The sequence below is a fragment of the Pipistrellus kuhlii genome, unplaced genomic scaffold, assembly GCF_014108245.1.
Source record: "Pipistrellus kuhlii isolate mPipKuh1 unplaced genomic scaffold, mPipKuh1.p scaffold_m20_p_6, whole genome shotgun sequence".
Classification (NCBI taxonomy): domain Eukaryota; kingdom Metazoa; phylum Chordata; class Mammalia; order Chiroptera; family Vespertilionidae; genus Pipistrellus; species Pipistrellus kuhlii.
Genome location: NW_023425562.1, coordinates 64,700,631 through 64,722,263, shown reverse-complemented (window position 1 = coordinate 64,722,263; position 21,633 = coordinate 64,700,631).

Below are 21,633 nucleotides of genomic sequence, written 5' to 3'. Positions count from 1 at the left end.
TTGAGTCTTAGGGAAAATTGAACATGTGAAGCTAAGAAAAAGAAAGAGGGCTAGAGCTTTGCTCCTGTCTTTAGACTAGAAAATGTTTTCTTTGATCCAAGACCAAGAGAGGAGGAAAAAATGGATGGGGTATGAAGAAGCCTTCCAAGAGGGCATTTGGAAGGTGACAAAGCTCTGGAGAGATACTGGGCCACATGGTCAATTAGGAGACAGGCTCCATTTAGTCTTGCAGGAAGGTTCCCAGGTCCATGGTGAGGGTCATAGACAACAAGGCCATTGGCTTAAAGAGCCTCACTGACCAAGTGGAAGATCTTCTCTGCAATAACCTGAGTGCAAAGACGCCATCCTTGCCTATGCCTCACCAACCCAGGCCTCTAAATAGATATAATCCCCTAATATTTGGGGATATATGCCAGCTACGGTTCTAATCACTTTACAAATATTAACTCATTTGATCATCATAAAAACTCTATAAGGTGACATTTTACAACCCATTTTATAGGTGGAGAAACTGAAGCCACACAACCAGGATTCAAACTTAGACAGTTTAGCTGTAGGACTCATGCTAGTGTTGTCTAAGTCAGTATTTCTTTTATGTATACCTGCGCTTGCAGGCATAAAGTCATACCCACTAAATAAGTAACCATGTTTGCAGTTATCATCTTTTATCTTGGCAATTCTACCAGAGGAGAATCAGTCACTTTCTCTGAAGGTGAAATCAAGATATGTACACTCACATCTGCTCACAACTCTTGGGCAGCCTAGCAGGGTACCAAAGTGAAGGCACAAGATTCTCAGAGTCCTGTCTGTGGCCTCAACAGTATCATGCTCTCAGCTAAGAATCTGGAACATAAACACCCAGGCTCTAATGATTATGATGATGGATATGGCTATTATCACTCCAGAGAAGGCTGCACAGAGCCTATTTGCCAGCACAGAATGTCTTCCCCCGCCAAGATCCACATCCCCGTTATAAGACTGGGTTCATCTGATGTCATCACAGTAATCACTCCCGGGCTGCCCGGTCTTTAATTCAAATCTCCATCCTGTTGTGGAGGAACACAGTCTGATTCTCTAAATTAGGAATTTGGTATTCTAACCTTTTCAAAAGTATTTGTAATTAAGAGGAGGCAGCAGTGCTTAACAAAAATGAAGGTATGTTATGATGGAACCAGTGGATTCCATAGAATATTTGATAATGAAATAGCAGTATTCAATTGCAGTGTTATATTTATCACAGCCACTTGGGTCTTCCCTGTGACCAAATGCTTGCTCTACACATCCACTTCTGTCCGCCTTACAGGCAAGACACAGCAGTCTGGACCAAGAGTTGAAATGTGGCTACATAAATGGGGGTGACTGCAAGCACTGATGACAAACAATCACTTTGGTGATATACAATCTGAGACATCATGACTTCTTAAAGCCAGCTGGGAAGTAGCTATTTTCACAGAGGAAAGGGGATCTGGCCTATTGTGTTTTTAAAAGAAGGAGGTGCCAGCAGGGAGAGAGTTTGCCAAGAGCAACTATCGCAGATAACACAGGCGTGTGTTATAGAAGGGATGCTGCCAGAAGCATGACTATGTGGTTAGAGAAGTGTCATTTGGAGAAAAATGACATGAATCAATAAATGAGTCTCATTAATGTTAAATTCCATTGCTCAACTGATTCTTTGGTAAAGACCAGTTAACGTATTTGATAAAATGAGAACCTATGGTGTTAAACGATTTTTGTGGAAGCTACTACCTTAAGCACACATAATCCTATCTAATAAAGAGGGAATATGCTAATTGACCCTCATGCTGTCACAAAGATGGTGGCACCCACAGGCAATAAGGAGGGAATATGCTAATTGACTGTCACACCCTCAAAGATGGTGGTGTCCACAGCCACAAAATAGTGGCGACCAGTCCCTTTAGACCCACTGCAGCGTCAGGCATGTGGCAAGGCCAGGTCTGCCCCAAGGTGGGACTGGCCGCTCTGAGTGCCTGCCTCCAGAGTCCCCCAGTCCCCTCAACCTCCCAGCCACCCAATGCCAGCCTGAGGTACAGGCAAGCCTTGGATGGCAGCTGCCCAGAGACCCAGGGCCACCCAAGGCTCAGGGAACCAGGGCCAGCTGAGGCTTGTGCTGCCAGCAGTAGCAGCAGCAGAGGTGTGATGGGGCCTTCCCTTGATTGCTGGGTTGCCTCCCACCCAGGAGGACTCCCGGACTGTGAGAGGGGGCAGGCTGGGCTGAGGAACCCCCTTCAATGCATAAGTTTTCATGTACCAGGCCTCTAGTGTTTAATAAAGATTTATGGGGTCAGTGAATATAATGTATGTGTAGAAAGATTGACAAGCAGTGACTTAAGCAGTTCACTCATAGCATAGTCCCTAAACAGATGTGTGACCTTGGCTCAGCTTTTCAGACTCTCAATTATCGTATGCTTCCTCTGTAAAATAAAGCAACATGGCTAGAAAATATTTAGGGGCCTTTCCAGCTAGATATTGACGTAGGAGTGCATTCTGTGCTTGGGCACCTTCAAATGAGAGTTGATAGTTACTCACTGGGATGTCATGCCTCTCCCTTGGGTACATCCACCGTCAGATTAATGGAGACAGTCTCTTTCCATGTCCTTCCTGCATCTCCTGCAATGATACACCATGCCTGACACTTATCAACTACTGGGTCTTAGATGAAGATTCTTCTTTACTTCTAATTTAGCGTCTGCTATAGGGTTCCAGGTGACAGGTGATAAAAAATTAATCCCCTTAGGTTCTCACATGTCTATGTGGATTCATTCTATCAAGAATTGTACAAATTACATAAATTTGAGTGGTGAGTCTTAGATTCTTTGTTTTAGAGAATAAGTTCATAGATTGTAAAATTTGTGAGATTTTGACATTTGTGTTTAGACATTTTAATCCTCCATTTTAGTTCTTTAACTTTTACTTCAATTTTTAGATAAAATGATTTATAACTATATCTTTCTTTCCATTTAATCACCCTGTAAACAAATACTCCAATGATGCTAACAATTTCCGTAGTTTTCTGTTTGTTAGTAGAAAAATATTTACTTTTAAATTTGATTTCATGTTGAACTTAAAGAAAATTCAATTTTCACTTATTTCTCCTCCAGAAAGAAAATGTTCAAATGTCAGCTATTTGTGGACTTTGCCTGACTATTTGGCTTGTGACAGATATATGAGAATTTGACAACTGTGATTTTTAACAGCCTATTTCAAAGGTGATAAATACAATGAGTTGACAGGACCAAATGCTCTCCCACAGTCCTCCATAAGATCAGTTGCCTTGAGCCAGTAGTTTTTGAGGTGCTCCAGAGGTGACCACCATCTTTTCTAAGAAGCTACCCTACAGGGAATCAAAAAAGTTAAACCTCATTTCTCAACTCACTTCTGTTCCCAAGGTGGATAGGTGTGCCATTGTCTTTTCAGCTAGGAAATTACACTTTAATCTGTAAGCCCATTAAGCTAGTGTCTGGTATTGCTGTAGAAGACAATGGAGAATAGATATGACACAAGCAGGAAAACAGGAACCATGAATATTTCTTGAAGCCCTCCCCTAAACTGGAGTCTCAGGGAACCCAGACACAGCTTTTGATATAGGTTCTAGGTGGCAGAAAGTTCTAGGCAACCTTCCATCCTGTCCCATAAGTGGGACACTGAATGTTCCCATTCCACATTGATATGATGTATATATGTGTGGTATGTTGGTCTAGGCCAGTGGTTGGCAAACTCATTAGTCAACAGAGCCAAATATCAATAATACAACGATTGAAATTTCTTTTGAGAGCCAAAATTTTTAAACTTAAACTTCTTTTTTTAAAAAAAAAATATATATTTTATTGATTTTGTACAGAGAAGGGAGAGAGATAGAGAGTTAGAAACATCGATGAGAGAGAGAGTCATCCATCAGCTGCCTTTTGCACACCCCCTACTGGAGATATGCCCGCAACCAAGGTACATGCCCTTGACCGGAATTGAACCCGGGACCCTTCAGTCCCCAAGCCAACGCTCTATCCATTGAGCCAAACCGGTCTCAGCTAAACTTAAACTTCTTCTAATGCTACTTCTTCAAAATAGACTCACCCAGGCTGTGATATTTTGTGGAAGAGCCACACTCAAGGGCGAAAGAGCTGCATGTGGCTCTCAAGCCACAATTTGCTGACCCTGGGTCTAGGATAAGACTCTTCCTAACTAACCAAAAGATAAGTGACTTTGTAGTCTAAAACAACACTAGAATTTAGTGTCTGGGTTTTTAGAATCTGCTGGGTTTTTGAGGTGTAGAGGGTCTTGTTGATTACTTAGGTTAGATACTTAAAAAATTCTCTCTTTCTATTTTTTTTTTCATCAGCACAATTATCCTCTACCCAGAAATTAGACTACAGTTACGGTTTTGCTCTGTCTCCTCTTGAGACAACCATGGATACACACTACTCAGATCTCTCTTCAAGGAAGAACTTGTGGCAAGAAACACAGCTGCCAGTAGCCAGCTGTAGCACTTTCATTATTTGCTGAGGCATCTGAGCTGAGGACATGCTATTCTTGGGCTTCTCTCACCAGTATGTGACCGCCATGGGTGTACTAAGATCTGGGCTTTTCTGCTTAATGTTGAACTCCTTCATGACCCTTCTTTGCATTGGAGCTCCCCATTGCCTGCCTGAGACTTTCTCAAAGCTGCACCATAGTCTGAGTCACTTCCTAAACAATCTTTCTTCCTCTTCTCACCTCACTGTTTTCAGATCTGCATCATGGTCTGAAGACTTTCCCTTAACTCTTTACATTGCACAGATGTTACCCTCAATAAATCTTTCGTACTTCTAACTTCATCTTGGTATCTACTTCCCTGAGAAGGGTGTTGAAAAACATACTCTTGGAAGATTGTCTTTAAACACTTCCAAGTAGGATCCTAGAAGAGGTCCAGGAAAGCTTGGAATGGTTAGCAATAACTTGCATTTTAGGCTCAGATTATATTCAACTAAGGGGAAGTCTGTTGATCCATCAGTGATTAGGGAATAATAACTGAGTCCGGAAAAAGTGTCATATATGGTCATTAGGGTCAATAAGTCAGTACCCCTTCTCCCTATTGGTGGACATAAACAGTGTGTGGAGTTGGCCAGAGCTGGCATCTGTAGCTACAGTTCATAGGTTAGGAATATCTCACCCAGGACTGCAGAACTGATCTCAAGCCTCTTATACTCACTAGAGAGATCATGTCGTCCTAGAATGGGGCAAAATTTCACTAGCATGGTATGCTTGGCCTTAGAGCCCAGAATTTATATCAGACAATTAACTTAAATGGAAATTACTGGCTGATGTATTTTAATAGAACATGCCAGGAGACGGGATACTGTAGCAGTGGTTTGAAAGACATGTTAATGGCTATCAACTCTTCCCAAGACCCAGCATAATAAAGGGTGGGGCAAAAATTGATTTGCAGTTGATCATATGGAAAACAACTTAAAATACAATAATTAATAACTACTAATATGAGAATAATCTATGTTTCACATACTCACAAATATAAACCTACTTTTGCCCCATCTTGTGTAATAGATGCAACAGCATGACAAATTAAAGGCTTCCAACTGTTAGAAATGTAATCAAGAATGCAAGGTGGCCTGGACGACAATTCTACCAGAGGCATCCAAGGGCAAGACAAGTGGTAGACAACGGTCCTTTTATCACCGGCATCACTACAACTATCTGGGAATTCAGGTATTCCAGTCCTACCCTCCATTGGGCTGCTTCTTCCAGGTAAGTCAGACCGTATGTCTGTTGACCAAATGATAATAATAACATTTTTATTTCTAGATAATTCACTAAATATTGGTTTGTATATAATTTTTTATTTAATAATGTGTCCATGTGATTTAGATAAATGAGCCATCCTTGTGTTTTCTCCATCCTTATAGAAATTTCTGAGGTAGAAATATTTGACAAGCACGAAAAGAATCTACAAGGATGGCTTATTGCCTGCTTCATTTGTTTCTTTTTATTCTTTCAGGTTTCATTTGAAAAATAGATACTAGATAGACAATAAATTATTAATCTTTTCATATATAAGAAAACATTTTTTAACATCAGAAAGCCTTACAGACACCTGATTAAAGATGATATTTTAGAACTGACTAATTGACAAAATACTCAATAACCAAGAGTTACCATGAGTTCATATGAGTTTAATAATAGATTCTGATAATTTTTCTTTTATGAATCACAGTAGTATATGTAATGTATATACTATATATGTACATGAATATTTGTATGTATCTGCACATGTATATTTGTATACAAATTATTAACATATGTATAGAGTGAGAGATAGTATTTATTCAGAAGACAATATTTGGTGTTCATGTGGATTATTAGAGCCTCTCATAGTTACAAAAGCAATAGATGTATCATTTTCATGGCTAGCACCATTCTTTAAGAGAAAAGAATCTTTATTTAAGAAAATGCATTGAAAAGCTTTTTGGGATGGAAGGAGAGACCCTGAAGCATAAAGACAGAAAAAATCAAAGGCAAGAAAGAAAGACTAAATTGTTCTATGTGCGATGAAGACAAGAAATTGTTTTCACCCTGGAGAGCATGACATGAAGAAAAGAGATGGAATAAAGTAGGGGCAGGAAGGTTGATATGGATTAGGAAAACCTATAGGATAGCATATTCGTTAAAAACCTTAGTAGGTGGTAACTCAAGGCTTTTTAAAAAGAAGCATGAGGAAACTTTTCAAAGTTTCTCTTTACAAAATCTCTGTTAAAACCATGTATTTTGTTGTCTATAAATCATCAGTAAAGTGAGAAGACTTTCAGTGGGTAAAGATGGTGTACATAGGATAATGAGATGATTCATGAACCAAGAAAGAAAGCAGTGAAAACATAAAGCTTTGGAAATTCTCAGAAGTCTTGGGGAGAGTTCCAGAATCTATAGATAAAGCGTGGGTGGTGGTGGAGTAGAAGGGATATTTAGGAAAACATTAGTTAACTCTCAAAACACTTCGAGACTCTAGTTAATATTTAGATTTCATTCGTTCATCTACTCAGCACATATATGTTGAAGATATATTGTACAATATGCTCTCGTTGATCCTGGAGATAGCGCAATAAACAAACCATTGTTTCTGCTCATGTAGAGCTTACATTCTATTAGAAAAAAACAACAGTTAATAAACAAAAGAGAAGCAACATAGACAATATGATATCAACTACATAATGAAGAAAAGGAAATGAGTACAATTTTAGAAATTTTCTTTCCTCTTCTCTTCTCGTCTGGTCTCGTCTCATCTCATCTTGTCTCTTCTCTTCTCTTTTCTCTTCTCTTCTTTTCCTTTTTATTCTACATAGGGTGTTGAGGAAAGGCTTCTTTGAAGAGGTAGCATTTGAGCAAAGCCCTTTCTAGGCAAATAATTCTTACTTAGAAGCTTGCTTGATGTGTCCGAGGAACAGCAAGGAAATCAAGATGATTGTAGAGCACTGAGTGAGGAGTGAAAGCTGTAGGTGAGGCAGAGATGTAGCTGTGAACCAGATTATTAGAGATATGTAAGTCTTGGAAAGGACTTTAAATTTTATGTCAAATGTGGTAGGAACCTATTAAAAGGCTCCAAGTAGGAGTATGATGAACTATTGCTTATTAACCTTCCAAAAGCTCACTGGCTGCTGTATAGAGAACAGTCCATAGGAAGCAGGAAAAGGTTCAGTTAGGTCTACTGTAAGATCTAACTAGGAGAGAGATTAGTCTGAACTAAGACTGTGGGGAAGCAGTGAAAATTGTTTGACCACCAATATGTTGTAAAGGAATCTTTAATAGGATTCACTATGGATTGGATGTAAATTGTGACAGAAATCAAGGCTAGGTCTGTGGACCTCCAGAGGCCTTATTCTAAAGAATAATAATAATAGCTTGTGTGGGAATTTTGATTTTTAGATAATTTCAGGATCAACTAAGACAAATATCTTAGCACTATTTCTATTTAAAATTTATGCTTTTGATGGTGCAAATGATTATGGGTACATTTTATAAGAACAAAAATACTTTTTACAATTTGCATATTATCTTACTGCCATTCTTTTTATTTTTATTTTTAAACTGCTATTCTTAGTGATTGAAGATGATGAGCAATTTTTTGGAGCAATTCAGTGTTTATGATGTGAATAATAAAGAGTCTTCAATTACAATATTACATAAATATTTGCTCCTTTTCTATCAAGTTTTTGGTTATCATAGATTTTTATATAAAATAAATACCTAATAAAGCAGGATAAAAATATTGCAATAATCAAGAATCCTTACCAATTCTATAATAATGTATTTTACAATTCCAAGCTGATTTTAATTTGGAGAATCTCAGTTTTATTATAAAATATGCACTCTTAGCAAGTTTTCAAGTATATAATATTGACAGTTAACCCTATGTTGTACAGTAGATCTCTAGATATTATTCCTCTTGTATAAATGAAACTTTGTACCATTTGACAAATAATTCCTCATTTCCCTCTCTCAGTCTCTGGCAATGACATTCTACTCTCTGTTTCTGAGTTTGACTATTTTAGATTCCTCATACAAGTGGTATCATGCTAAATGTTTTTATAAAGAAAATGATAACAAATAAGGATGGCGGTACAAAACTTTTGGAGGTGATCGGTATGTTTATGGCATAGACTATGGTTATGATTTCCAAGTTATAAAAAAAAAAAAAAAAAGCCCGCAATGCAATGAGGTTTATACCTACCAATTTCAAAACAGAATGCAGTGAAGCTCTTATAATAAATATCTGTTTACCTAAAACAAAACAAAAAATCTAATTTTTTACTCTTTTTACCTTTAGGTCTTTGAACAATTCACCTAGCTGCAGCATAATTTTCAATATCAGTTGAATGAAATAAAGATACCTACCTGGCCGAGTAGTTATAAGGATTTGTGGATGATTAACCAATGCCTACCATATAAATGGATGCAAGTGCAAATTTACTTATTGATTTAGTAAAAATATGTGATACTGACATTTTTATTTGGCAATTTATGATGTTTATTATTCCTTGAATATTTGATTATTTCTCTAAAGTAGTGGTTTTAAACCCTAGCAATTTTGACTTCAATGGAATATTTGGCAATGTTTGGAGACATTTTTTTTTTTTTTATGAACAGAAATTGCTACTGGCATCTACTAAATAAAAGCCAGGAATGTGACTAACAATTATACAAAGCACAAAACAGCCCCTCCCCCGCCACCAACCTACCAAGCTAGAAATGACCATTTAAAATATCAACCATGCCAAGGTTGAGAAACTCTGCTCTAAATCGTATGCAGGTCAGACTATTGTTCTCAGTTGATATTATATTTTTGTCCAGTTGACTTAGGCATTTAAGTATGGTGAAATGAGCATCAGAGCCCCATAGCATCTTCATTGTCTTAAGAAAATGCTAGAAATCAGTTTGTGGTGTGTGAAATATCAGATTAGTCCTCAGCAAATACTCTCTCTTTTTTCTATTGTGGGCATTTGTAGCCACATCATTGATGCCATGATCATTCATGTGATTTGCTTTGCCCAATAGAATATCAGTGTAATGCAAGTAGAGGCATTAAATGAGGTTAGGTGATTTGGCTTACCTTTTACTCTTCTGCCATTTACCATTAAAACCTTCCCTTGGTCCACAAATACAAGATACACCTGGATCAGACCCAAACCCAAGTCCAGTCCAGCTGATGTTCAGCCTGAAACAGAACTGCCTGACTAGGACAAGCCCAAATTAGCCTGGTGCAGACCTATAGACCTGTGAATATGAGAAATGCTAGCTATTTTAAGCCACTCGGTTTTGAGATAGTTGATTATGCAACATAATTGTGGCAATAGCTGAGTAATACATGATGTATTGAGAAGACATCATTTACTAAGTCTACTTCATATTCAATGGACTTAAATAGAATAGGAAAAGTAGCAATTTAAAGATGGAAAGAAAACAATACAATAAAGTGGAAATGTTTATAATCAACAAGTGTCTCTACAGATTCTGACATTGCATCTGGCAATGACAGGCTCAGGAATTCAGAGATGGTTTTGACATTTGCTATTGGAACATTTGATTATTATCAAATCTTGAATGTTTGAGCATTTTCTAAAACAAAGTAAGAGAAAATGGTTTCAATAGCTATTATATATTCTCAATAGTGATTGAGGTAGTTTTTACTCCCCTCAATACACAGGCTAGCAACAACCAAAACAACTACTACTTTCAGCCCATAAGATAGATGCTATAAAATTTGCTCTTTGTTGTCACTTTCTGGAATGCTATTCCTCCATTCTTTAAGATTCCATAACTCAACCAAACCTGCTCTTTTTCTTCTTTATTTGTAACATGCTTACTGATAGGTTTGCTAGGCAGAACAACTTTGAGGATAACAACTTTGTGAGCCATCTGCTGTGGCATATGTGCTGCTGTAGTTATGCAATTTTTGGCAGTGTCATAATTCTGATTTCAAACTTTATTTGAGTGAAAAATAGAAATTGTGATGACTTAGCATTTGTATGTTTGTGTCCATGACTTGGCATGTGTGTGTATATTTAGGATAAGCGAAATATCAAATTAAAGTGGTGAGTCAGAACTTTCTGGGTCTGGAGGGAAGATTAGAATGTGGGAAGCCTGGAGAAGGGTGACGTACAGATGGCAGAATATGTCCTTCATGTGCCAAGTGAGTTTACAGAAGAGCAGCTTCCCTGACAGCTTAGAACTGAGCTTCCATGTTTAGAATATTAGCTGCAGGCCTATGACTAAGAAGCCCATGTTGACTTTTTAAATTAAACTTTTTTATTTTGAGATAAATGTATATGCACATTATACTTGTAAGAAAAACAAACAATGATTCAATATATTCTTTACCCGAGGTTTTTCACCATGACAATGTCTTGTAAAGAAATAGTAAAATATCACAGCCAGAATCTTGACATTGACACAGTCAAAATACAGAATATTTCAATCATCAAAGGATCATTCATTTTGTTCATTTATAGACACACCCAATTCCCTCCTGTCATTACCCCTTCTTAACTGTTGACAAAGATTATCCTGTTCTCCATTTCTATAATCTTGTCATTTCAAGAAAGTCATATAAATGGCATCATACAGTATGTATCCATTTTGGATCAACTCTTTTACTTAGCATAATTCTTTGGAAATTAATTTACATTGTTCAGTATATCAATAATTTGTTCCCTTTTACTAGTGTCTAGCAATCATTGATTATGACAGTTTATGTTTTGCAAAGAATTAGTATTCATATCTTCTGCAGCATTCTTGATATTGGTATTTTGTATCTCTTTCTTTTTTTCCTGTCTAGTCTAGCTGGAGGTTTGTCAATTTATTAATCTTTTAAAGAACCAGATTTTTGTTTCATTGAATTTGTTCTATATTTTTATGTTTAACATTGTTTTCTCATATAATATTTATTATTTTATTTCTTCTGTTTACTTAGGGTTTATTAGTATTTCATTTTTATTTTTTTCTGGTGCTGGAGATGGAAGTATTGTTTGTAATTTCAGTCTTTCATTCTTTTCTAATATATATGTTTAGGGTTATAAATTTTTCTTTCAAAATGCTTTAGTAGTGTTTTACAATTTTTCATTTGTTATGTTTTAATTTTCATTCAGTTAAATGTATTTTTAAATTTCCCTTGGGACTTACTCTTTAACATATAGATTATTAGAAGTATGTTGTTAGTTTCCAAATATTTGAAGATGCTCCTTTTATTTCTCTGGTATTGATTTATAGTTGGACTCCTGTGAGATGGTAGAATATACTGTTTTCAGTTTTATTTTGTGATCTAGAATATGGTCTAGCTTAAGTTCCATAAGTGTTTGAAAATAATCTACATTATGCTATGTTGAGTGAGTTGTTTTAACAATATCAGTTAGATTCTGTTTGATGGTGTTGTTGAGGTATTTTATAACCTTACTGATTTTTTGTCTCATAGTTTTATCAATTGTTGAAAGAGGGATATTTAGTTTAGTTCCAAACTAAAATTGTAGATATATCTTTTCAGATCTCATTATTTTTTGCTTCATATATTTTAAATTTTATTTTTTGGTGCATAAACATTTAAGATTGCTATATATCCTTTTTGGTATATTGACTCCTCTGTTATTATATAATGTTTCTCTCCTTATTTCATATATATATATATATATATATATATATATATACATATATATATATATATATATATATATATATATATATATATATATAGTTTTTGCTCTAAAGTCTATTTTATGGATATTAATATAGCCATCCCTGGGTTCTTTTAATGAATATTTTTATGATATATCTTTTTCTATTATTTTTCTTTTTAATTTATCTTTATTGTTGCATATTAAGTGTTATTGCTTTTAGTAGACAGCATATACCTGGGCAATATTTTTAATTCACTCTACCGATCTACCATGGGTGGGTTATGTTTCTTTCTGGATTTTTTTTACTCCTGAAATGTGCTTATTTTCTAAAAAAAAAAAAAAAAAATTTCTATCTTGCTAACCTTTCTTTTCTGGAATTTTGGCTAGAGAATGCAGGCTCTTTTGGGGTCTTTTTATATATATATATATATATATATATATATATATATATATATATATATATATATATATATCCATTGATGTTTCCAGGTTGCCATCTTCTTCAGCTCCAAGTCTGGGATATGTGAGACAAAAGTAAGATTCAGGGAACTTATCCCCATTTTGTTTCATGGGTTCTGAGACTGTTTGCTTATCTGCATTATTATCTCCACCTTTTATGTTTTTTTTGTACATAACATCTTGGAATATCTACAATAGGTACAAATTTTAGTTGTACCTAGCAGAAGAAATATGGAACAGAATGTGTAAGCTATCTTTTGGAAAATGAAGTCCTCATATTTACATTTTAAAAAGGTAAATTATGGTCTATTATTCAGAATTTGATTCACCAATATTGGCTCCAACCTGTGCTAATTATAGATCTTTAGGCAATTAACTTACCTCTGTGACTCAATTTCCTTTTCTGCAAAATGGGTACAGCAGAGTTGTGATAACTGAATGAGTTAATCTAAGATAATCGTTTAGAACAGTGCAAGCACACAGCAAGCTCTCACTAAATATGTTCTTTTTTCTACTACTACTGTTTTTTCAACTATTATTATTATTACAATAACTTTACTGCTTATAAACTATGTCTTTGTGATTTTGTCTATAATCACAAATAATATAGAACATATGTTTTGCTGCAGTAACAATCAATGGGGAGGTTAGGATGATTATTTTGAGAAATAAGAATGATGGTCAAGATGTTAGAATCTCTTGCCACTTTGGTTGAAGAATATGATACATTAAAGTAGATTCAAACCCAACTAGAGACACACCAAACCCAGTTATTAGACTCTTATCATTACAAGATTTGCTCCTGAATTGCTTTAATTCACAGCTCTGTTTCTCTCTGCTTCTGCTTCATTTTGTACCATGTTTCTCACTGCTTTCTCTCTTTGTCATAACCTCTCTTCCTCCTTGGATTGTTCTCCTTCTCTTTGGTCAGAAGTTGGGACTCATCTCTCTGAAACATGCACTTAGGATTGTCTGGCCTGGTACTGCTTGGTGCCTGGACTGGATGGCTGGAGATTGGGTAGTGGCAATAGTAACAACAGATTATTTCTAAATCACCTAGAGCGAATAGTTATGGAGAGGAAACCATGATCAAAAGGTATTTATTCTAGATAGTAGAGTTTAAATGCATGAACCCTACATTCACAAGTAGATGTAATTCCTTGGAAAACTTAAAACTCTTTTATATTTTTTTTATCTTTGTAAAACAAACAAACAAAATTTAGAGAAAGTATAGGAAAAGAGCATATACAATTTCACCTCTCATTTGCACAATAGTTACTTAGTTTACTTCTTGGGTGCATATTCTTTTAGCCCCATCTATCTCTCTTTATATATATAAAGAGCCAGGGTCCATAATATCCAAAAAACAAAACAAAGGGAAGATTGAATGCCAGGTTGAGCTTGCAGTAGGCTCGGTTGGGCAGGACTGGCAAGCTGGCTGAAATGTTGACCTCTCAGAAACAGAGAGAGGCAGGACTAATCTTCAGCCATCCCAGTCTCACCAGCAGCCAAGCCTCTCTTCCTCTCTGAGAGATCAGCAGTTCAGCTCGCTTGCTAGCAGCCTGGGACAGTTGCTGATAAGTCCTGCCAATCTGATCAAGCCTGAAGATAGGCCCAGAGATACTGGCTGGTATAGAAACCAACCAATCAAAACCAAATCTGGGTGAACTGAGAGGAGCCAATGGCTGCCTAGGATGTGGAGCTTTTGACACTGACTGGCATAGAACCTAAACTGACCAATCAGAATCTAATCTGGGTGAACTGCAAAGGCAGAACCTAAGGTGGGGGCTAAGGAGGGGTTTTAAGGGCAACAGCTTTTGGTGTAAGGTGTAAGAAAGCAGTTCAATTTTTAAATGACCAGTTTGGCAGTATAGTGCATATGGCTGGCTATCAGTCCAGATATAGGGATTATGTATTTTTGTCTGCCAAGAGCATCTCCTTCTGCTGAAGAAGCCTCCCTTCCACCCCCCACCCATTTCAGTAATACTATCCTATATAATCTACCTATATTAATAAAAGGGTAATATTTTAATTAGACTGGGTCAACGGGCCATCTTCCAGATGTCCTACTTCATTCTGGACAAAGCCATGGTTGTGGGGGCCAAGGAAGAGGCAGTTAGTAGTGATTAGCAGGGGAGAGCAGTTAGGGGTGAGGGGTTAAGGGCAATCAGGCAGGCAGGCAGATGAATGGTTAAGAGCCAATGGTCCCAGATTGTGAGAGGGATGTCCAACTGCTGGTTTAGGCCCAATCCCTGTGGACATCTATGCAGCCAATCTAAATATGTCACTATTCATTAGCTATTTGCATTAATGCTCCCTGTGGGATCAGGCCTAAACCGGCAGTTGGACATCCCCCAAGGGGTCCCCAATAGGAAAGGGTGCAGGCTGAACTGAGGGAACCCTCCCCCTCTGTGCACAGATTTTGTGCAATGGACCACTAGTCCTTAATATATTTTTCTCCAACTTCTGCATCTAATGATGCTATTGAGAAGCTTTTCTGTTTATTACAATTATTGTTTTCCTAAGACAATGAAAAATATATCTAGACTAGGGGTGTCGAACTCAATCAGAGAAGGGGCCAAAATCTAAAATCCAGCCTCAATCGGGGGCCGAATGGTTTACTGAACAGTCATAAACTGACATTGTGATGGAAACGCAGCGGAGTGCAGTGATGACAGCGCGGTGCGGGCCACATTGCAAGGCCTGGTGGGACGGATTTGGCCCGGGGGCCTTGTGTTTGACACATGTGATCTAGACAAAGGTAATTTATTGCTTCAGTTTGAGGTTGCTTTGAGAATTAAAATAATGATAACATTCACCATGAAGATCTGGGCCTTCACTCACATGATTAGCTATTATTATTGTTACTGGTATTGTTGTTATATTATCAAATCTATGTCCATCAGATTTCTTTGGAGCCCATGACAAGAGAGATAAGGTCAGTAAAAATGCTCCAAATTTAATGACTTTTGTCTTATTGTATGAGAACTCACAAGTCATTGACAAATTTGTTTCCATAAGATTGCAACATATGAGATGCAAAGCACCCAAAATTTTAGACTGGATTTCAGGGTTTATGCAGGACTAGGAAAACCTTTCCTGAGAAATGGACCAAAAACAGCAGCAGACCCCACTGGTATGGTTCAGTGGTTGAACATCAACCTATGAGCCAGGTGATCACAGTTTGATTTTCAGACAGGGCATATGCCTAGGTTGTACACTTGATCCCCAGTGTGGGGCAAGCAGGTGGCAGCCAATCAATGATTCTCTCTCATCATTGATGTTTCTATCTCTCTCTTCCTCTTTTTTCCTCTTTGAAATCAATAAAAAACAAACAAAAACAAAACAAAAAGCAACAACCCAGCAACAGTCAGATGTTTTTCAGGGTTTTTCTTGTTGGTTTTACTTTAGCGAATTCAGGTTGGAGGTGGGGAGTTACTAAACCATTTTACCCCACTCAGAGTGGTGAAAGGATTCAGATAGTAGAATGGGGGGTGGATGGTGCAATATCTTAGAAAAGGAAAAGGAGGGTAACCATGAATCAGAAAGACTTGCTGTATTCTTAAAATCAAGTTAAATCTAAATTTTAAATACTTTAAAGTTGAATATGGGCTGACTTTTTTTTTTTAAACCTGTGGCTTTAAACTCATAGGTGAATATACATGGTCATTCCTTTCCAAAGCTGGTATATGCAAATGATACAGAATAGCTGATTCCCACTCATGGACCAAAAATTCTGCTCCTTTCTGAACTTGGCAGAAGATAAAAACTGTGGACACCTTTTCTGAGTTTTTCCGGGGCTTCTCATGTAAAGCTGACATTTCCCCCAGCAACACTCTCTGCATCACTCTTTCACTGCATGCTAGTCTGGGGTTAGATCTAACAAACTGTCAATGTTTCTGCTTCATTTACCAGAACCCTCTCCTCCTCCTCCTCCTTTTTTTTACTTGATAGTCTCGGTGGTGACAGATTTCCCTTCCATCTTTCTCTGGCCCCCAGATTGTTTTAATTAACACTGCTGTGCTTTGTTAGATGGTAAACTGTGAAAAGGGCCTCTGGTTGTTTAGGGTGGTTAGCTTAAAAAAAAAAGGAAAAGAAAAACAAAAGTAACACTTGCTTGGAGTAAAAAGAGGCTCACAGGACCTAGGGATCTATTGATTTAGTCATTTATTCATTAGGAAGAGAAGCAGAACTAAAGATAAGAGGCAATCCATCTGCTGTGCTCACCCTGTTTTGACTACAGAGATTTTTCTTAGTTCACACTCTATTGGCAGAGTGTCTCATGGTGGTGGTGGTGGTGGGGGGAAGGGGGCTGGCATTTGGTCCTTCCCTGGGAAATATGAGTCCTGAAGTCACATAATTTCCCTGAACTGTTTCTTTCATAAAGCCCCGAGAAAGGGAAATGGGAGAGAAGGTCAGCCTCTCCTTGACAATGGACTGCACTGCAGTGGTGTGTGAGGACACATTGCAATATCTGCATTGAGTTCTGAAGGCAGAGTATGAGGCAAGCCTCTCACCTGTAAGCCTCAGTTTCTTCATCTTATCATGGAGATAAATAGTAAACCTGTGTAACATGTGTGGTTTGGGTAATATAAGCATATACTGTAGATTGTTTTGTTTAAAATAGTTTTTTTTTTCTTTCATGACAGAGGATGTTTGAACTCCCTGATGGACATCTCTTAGCAACTTCATCTATTGAGCACAATGCCTGGTTCATTAAAGAAGCTTAGTCCATTACAAGAGCTTTTAAAAGTGCCTACATAAATAAAGGAATGAACTAAACTGATGATGCTAAGAGAATGGGAGGGAAGGAAAAAGTGAGAGGTGTTGGAAAGAAGAGAGCTTATTTTGACCTCTTAAACATAGGAACACCTTTAGAGAAAGAAATTCTATACTCTAGAAACAGTTGCATCAGTTAACTAACACTGTAAGTTAGCATTTAAGTTTAATTTGATAATATCTATACAAATGATGATACCACATCCTTAGTTGTGAAAAAACAACTGTCACTAATAACATCACTAATAATAACAACTAACATTTATGAGAGCATACTCTTGTCCTGGTTTTAATCCTAATTACCTGTCTTAACCTATATAATATCAAATTAATGTTCATGAGGCCACAAAGCAGGCATAGTTGTTATCCCATATTACAGATAAGAAAATTAAGAGAAAATGGTGACAGTGACAAACTGAGAGTACCAGAATTGATGAGTTTCTAAAACAAATCCAATCTTAGAATTTCACTTTGGACATTATCTGTTGGTTTTTGTCATTGTTGTTTTTCATTTGATGATAGAGTTCTTTTTGCTTAATAGCACACACCCTACCACCTCTATGCAGCCAATCTAAATATGTCTCTATTCATTAGCTATTTGTGTTAATGCTCCTGTTGCCTTTTAGAAATGTCACATTTGACAATGTGCTAAATAGCCCTCTGCTATGAATAGCCCTCGGTATGAATCAGCTTGCAGACTGGCAGGTTTGTTCTTGTCAAGTCAGTTCTAATTTTGACTTGCCTAACTACAAAATCTTCTTCCTTTCCTTCATCCATGGCTCTCAGGCAACTTTAGATAAATAATACTTCAGCTAACAAAAGCTCCGACCTCCATTTGGATATTACTATCTCCCTTCCTGTCTTGAAGCCTGATTGCTCTGCTATTCAACAGCTAACACCAGTTTCAGCACCAGGGACAGTGTGTTCTAATGAAGTGGTAATGGGATGTAGAGTTGGACATGCCTTGATTAAAATGAAGCACTATGCTTAAAGATTATAGTCCATTCCCATTTCTTTATGCAATACTAATTTTTCTTCTGGTTATCAAGCTTCATTCTCAGCCATAGAAGATTGCAATGCAACTTGTGTATTCTGTGCCTCCAAATAACTTTTAATTAGATATTTAAATGCAACTGGCACTGGTTCATGGAATCCAGCTCTTTCATATTTTTCCAATCCAATTATTTGGTGTTTTTAATTCCCCAGTCTGTGGCTTGACATTTATTTTAATATTACTTACTATGGCATTAAAACTATAATTCCTAGATTTTCTCATAAAGAAAATGAGGGGAAAAATCCAAAATTAAGAACAATTTTAATCAGCTAACTTTATAATAAAAATACATATAAAACTGGCTTAAGCCATCAAACCCATAATAAAAAAATTAACTATTCTCTAGACAGATGCTGAATTAAAGAGAATGAATAAAACTATCCTACCTAATAATAGAGTAATATGCAAATTAACCACCACTCTGCTACACCCACAAGCCACGCCCACCAACCATACCCACTAATCAATCAATACGAGTATGGAAATTAACCCAACAAAGATGGAGGTTAATTTGCATACATGGAGGGAAGGAGGAGTAAAGACTGAAGACAGAAGGAAGAGGGAGGTAAAATGGAAAGCAAGGCAACTGCAGCCGCTGGAGAGAAAGCACTGGCTTCACCTGTGGGGTGGGGTGGGGCGAGGGTGGAGGCAAGGGGCGGGGAGGCAGAGGGCTCAGTGGTTTGGGTGTGTGGGGCGAATAGCACAGTGGTGGTGGCAGTGTGCAAGGCCTCCGAGACGTGGCTGTGGTGGCTGTGGACGTGGTGGGGTGGGCAGGACAGGCAGGGCCCGTCCGCCCATCCCGCCAGGCCCTGCTCTGCCTGCTGCAGTGGGAGAGGTAGTGAGGCAGGAGATGTGGAGGTGGCAGGAGGGAAGCCTGCCAGAAATCTTGCAGGAATATTCCTGCAACAGGTCATTAGTTCTAATATGAGGGGAAGCAGGTGATCTTAAAGGATTTTGTTCTTTTTATCAATGTATGAACTTCTTGATGATATGGAAAACCTCACAGTTCCATTCCAATCACCACTGGCCAGAATCATGCCTCAGCTGTAGGAGTTCCTCTGGGAAGAGTGTGGGGCAAGTATCCTGGATCATGAACTGAGAAGTCAAGTAGATGGATGGAGGCAATAGAGGCATGGGCACAGATATGGTGTGAAGGCAACCCCAGCCAGTCTTTCATCTGAGGCAAAGCCTTCTAGTTGACTTGCAGACCCAGGAGCAAGAAAAATAAATGCCAGTTTTAAGCCATTAGGTTTTCAAATGCTTTTTGTTATTTGCATTATTGAAGCAAAAAAGAAAACAACCCCCCCAAAAACAAAACAAAACAAAACAAAACAAACAACCAAGAAAAAAAAAAACTTATAAATACAGCATTCATTTCTTTCTGTAAGAGCCTGTGTGTACTCTTTATGGGCGAGGAAATGCAGGTACCCATCTTTTTTGTCTCCCATATAAGTTTGTTTTGGGGTATAGAGATAACCTATATCCCAAGTTAGACAATCAGTTGGTCTCTTTTAGGACTTTAAATCTTGAGACAGTGACCCAAAACCATAATGATGGTAGGTCACACATGATAAAGGTAGCATCCTGAGTAGGGTTTTCTAGACACAAGGAATTATTCTTTTTTAAAAAAATATATATTTTATTCAATTTTTTACAGAGAGGAAGGGAGAGAGATAGCTAGAAACATTGATGAGAGAGAGTCATCTATCAGCTGCCTCCTGCACGCCCCTCACTGGGGTTGCGCCCACAACCAAGGTACATGCCCTTGACCAGAATCAAACCCTGGACCTTTCAGTCAAACCAGTTTCAGCCAGACACAAAGAATTATTGCTGTGCATCTTGCTTCATGTTCTTTGTTACTCTCTTGGCTCATTTCTCCTCCAAAATGCGCCCACCCATCCTTTGAGCTCGCAATATTTTTCCAATATATTTTTATTAGTTAAAAACATCAGAGTCAATATCTGATCCTTTCAACCTAATTCGCTAGCAGTAATACTATGAGCATGCGAATACTCATAAAAAAGTGATTTAGTCATGGAAAAAGCCACAGTCACATGAAGGTCCTTTCAGGGGCTGTTATTAATATGCTACATTGGGAGCAGAATGCCCATGCCTCCTAAGGTTCCTCCTATATCCCACCTCCCCAGTGGACAGGCATTTGTAATGAGTAGCAGCCTGGTTTTCAGTTCTACTAAAGTGCATCATAAGACTTTTAAAGTCTAGGAATCCTTTAAATTTCCTATGGTGTGAGATAAGCTTTTTCTCATTATTGTAAGAATAGCCCTGCTCCCAAAGCCATTCTGAAATCCCTGAGGGAGATCTGGCTTGCAGGCCTTGCAATAAACTCTTATTAACACTATCAAAAGTAATCTGCTTTTGTCTTGACCTCACTTTAGATTCTCGGCAGGTATAATGGACAGATTTGTAGCATTCCCTTTCCCCTTTTAAAAGACTAGATAAATGCACCTTTCTCTCATCAGATTATAAAAGTTCAAATGTAAATGGAAAGTTCATTGCTTTCCTTGATAATAGACATAATCTTCCCAATTGCTGTCCTTCTGTCAGAAGACATATGAGATAGTCCTGTTTTCAATTGAAGCAGGCTGAGAATAAGCCTTATTTCCCAGGCTGTGCACTTTAACTTCTCAGACTGATGCAGTAAAAAAAAATGTTTTGTATCAACTTTCAATGAAAAAAAGATGTATGTTTTGTGCTCCTTCAAGTTACACTGGGCTGGGGTGGGCATAGGCATCTTGCTTACACTTGACCCCAATATCCAAATCTTTCAATTAGATTATTCTCTCTATTATTTGTTTATTTTATTTTGGTAGGTGGGAGCTTTGAGAGGCAGAGTAAGAGAATACTAACAGTACGGCTGATTAACATTGATTGTTCAAATCAGCTCAGGCTCAAAGTATAGGTAAAAAGTACATCAAAACAACATTCACTGGGTAAAATTAACATTAGTCCTTTATTTGTATTACTGCTGTATGAATATATATTAATTTATCTAAATCTTGTAGCATTAACACGTGTTTTAGTACACATAAGGAAGGTTATGTACATAAGGTTGGAATTACTGAGACACATATTTTTAACAAATATTTTTATTGATTTTTGGAGAGTGAGGGAGAAATATTGATGTGAGAAGGAAACATCAATATTGGCTTCCTC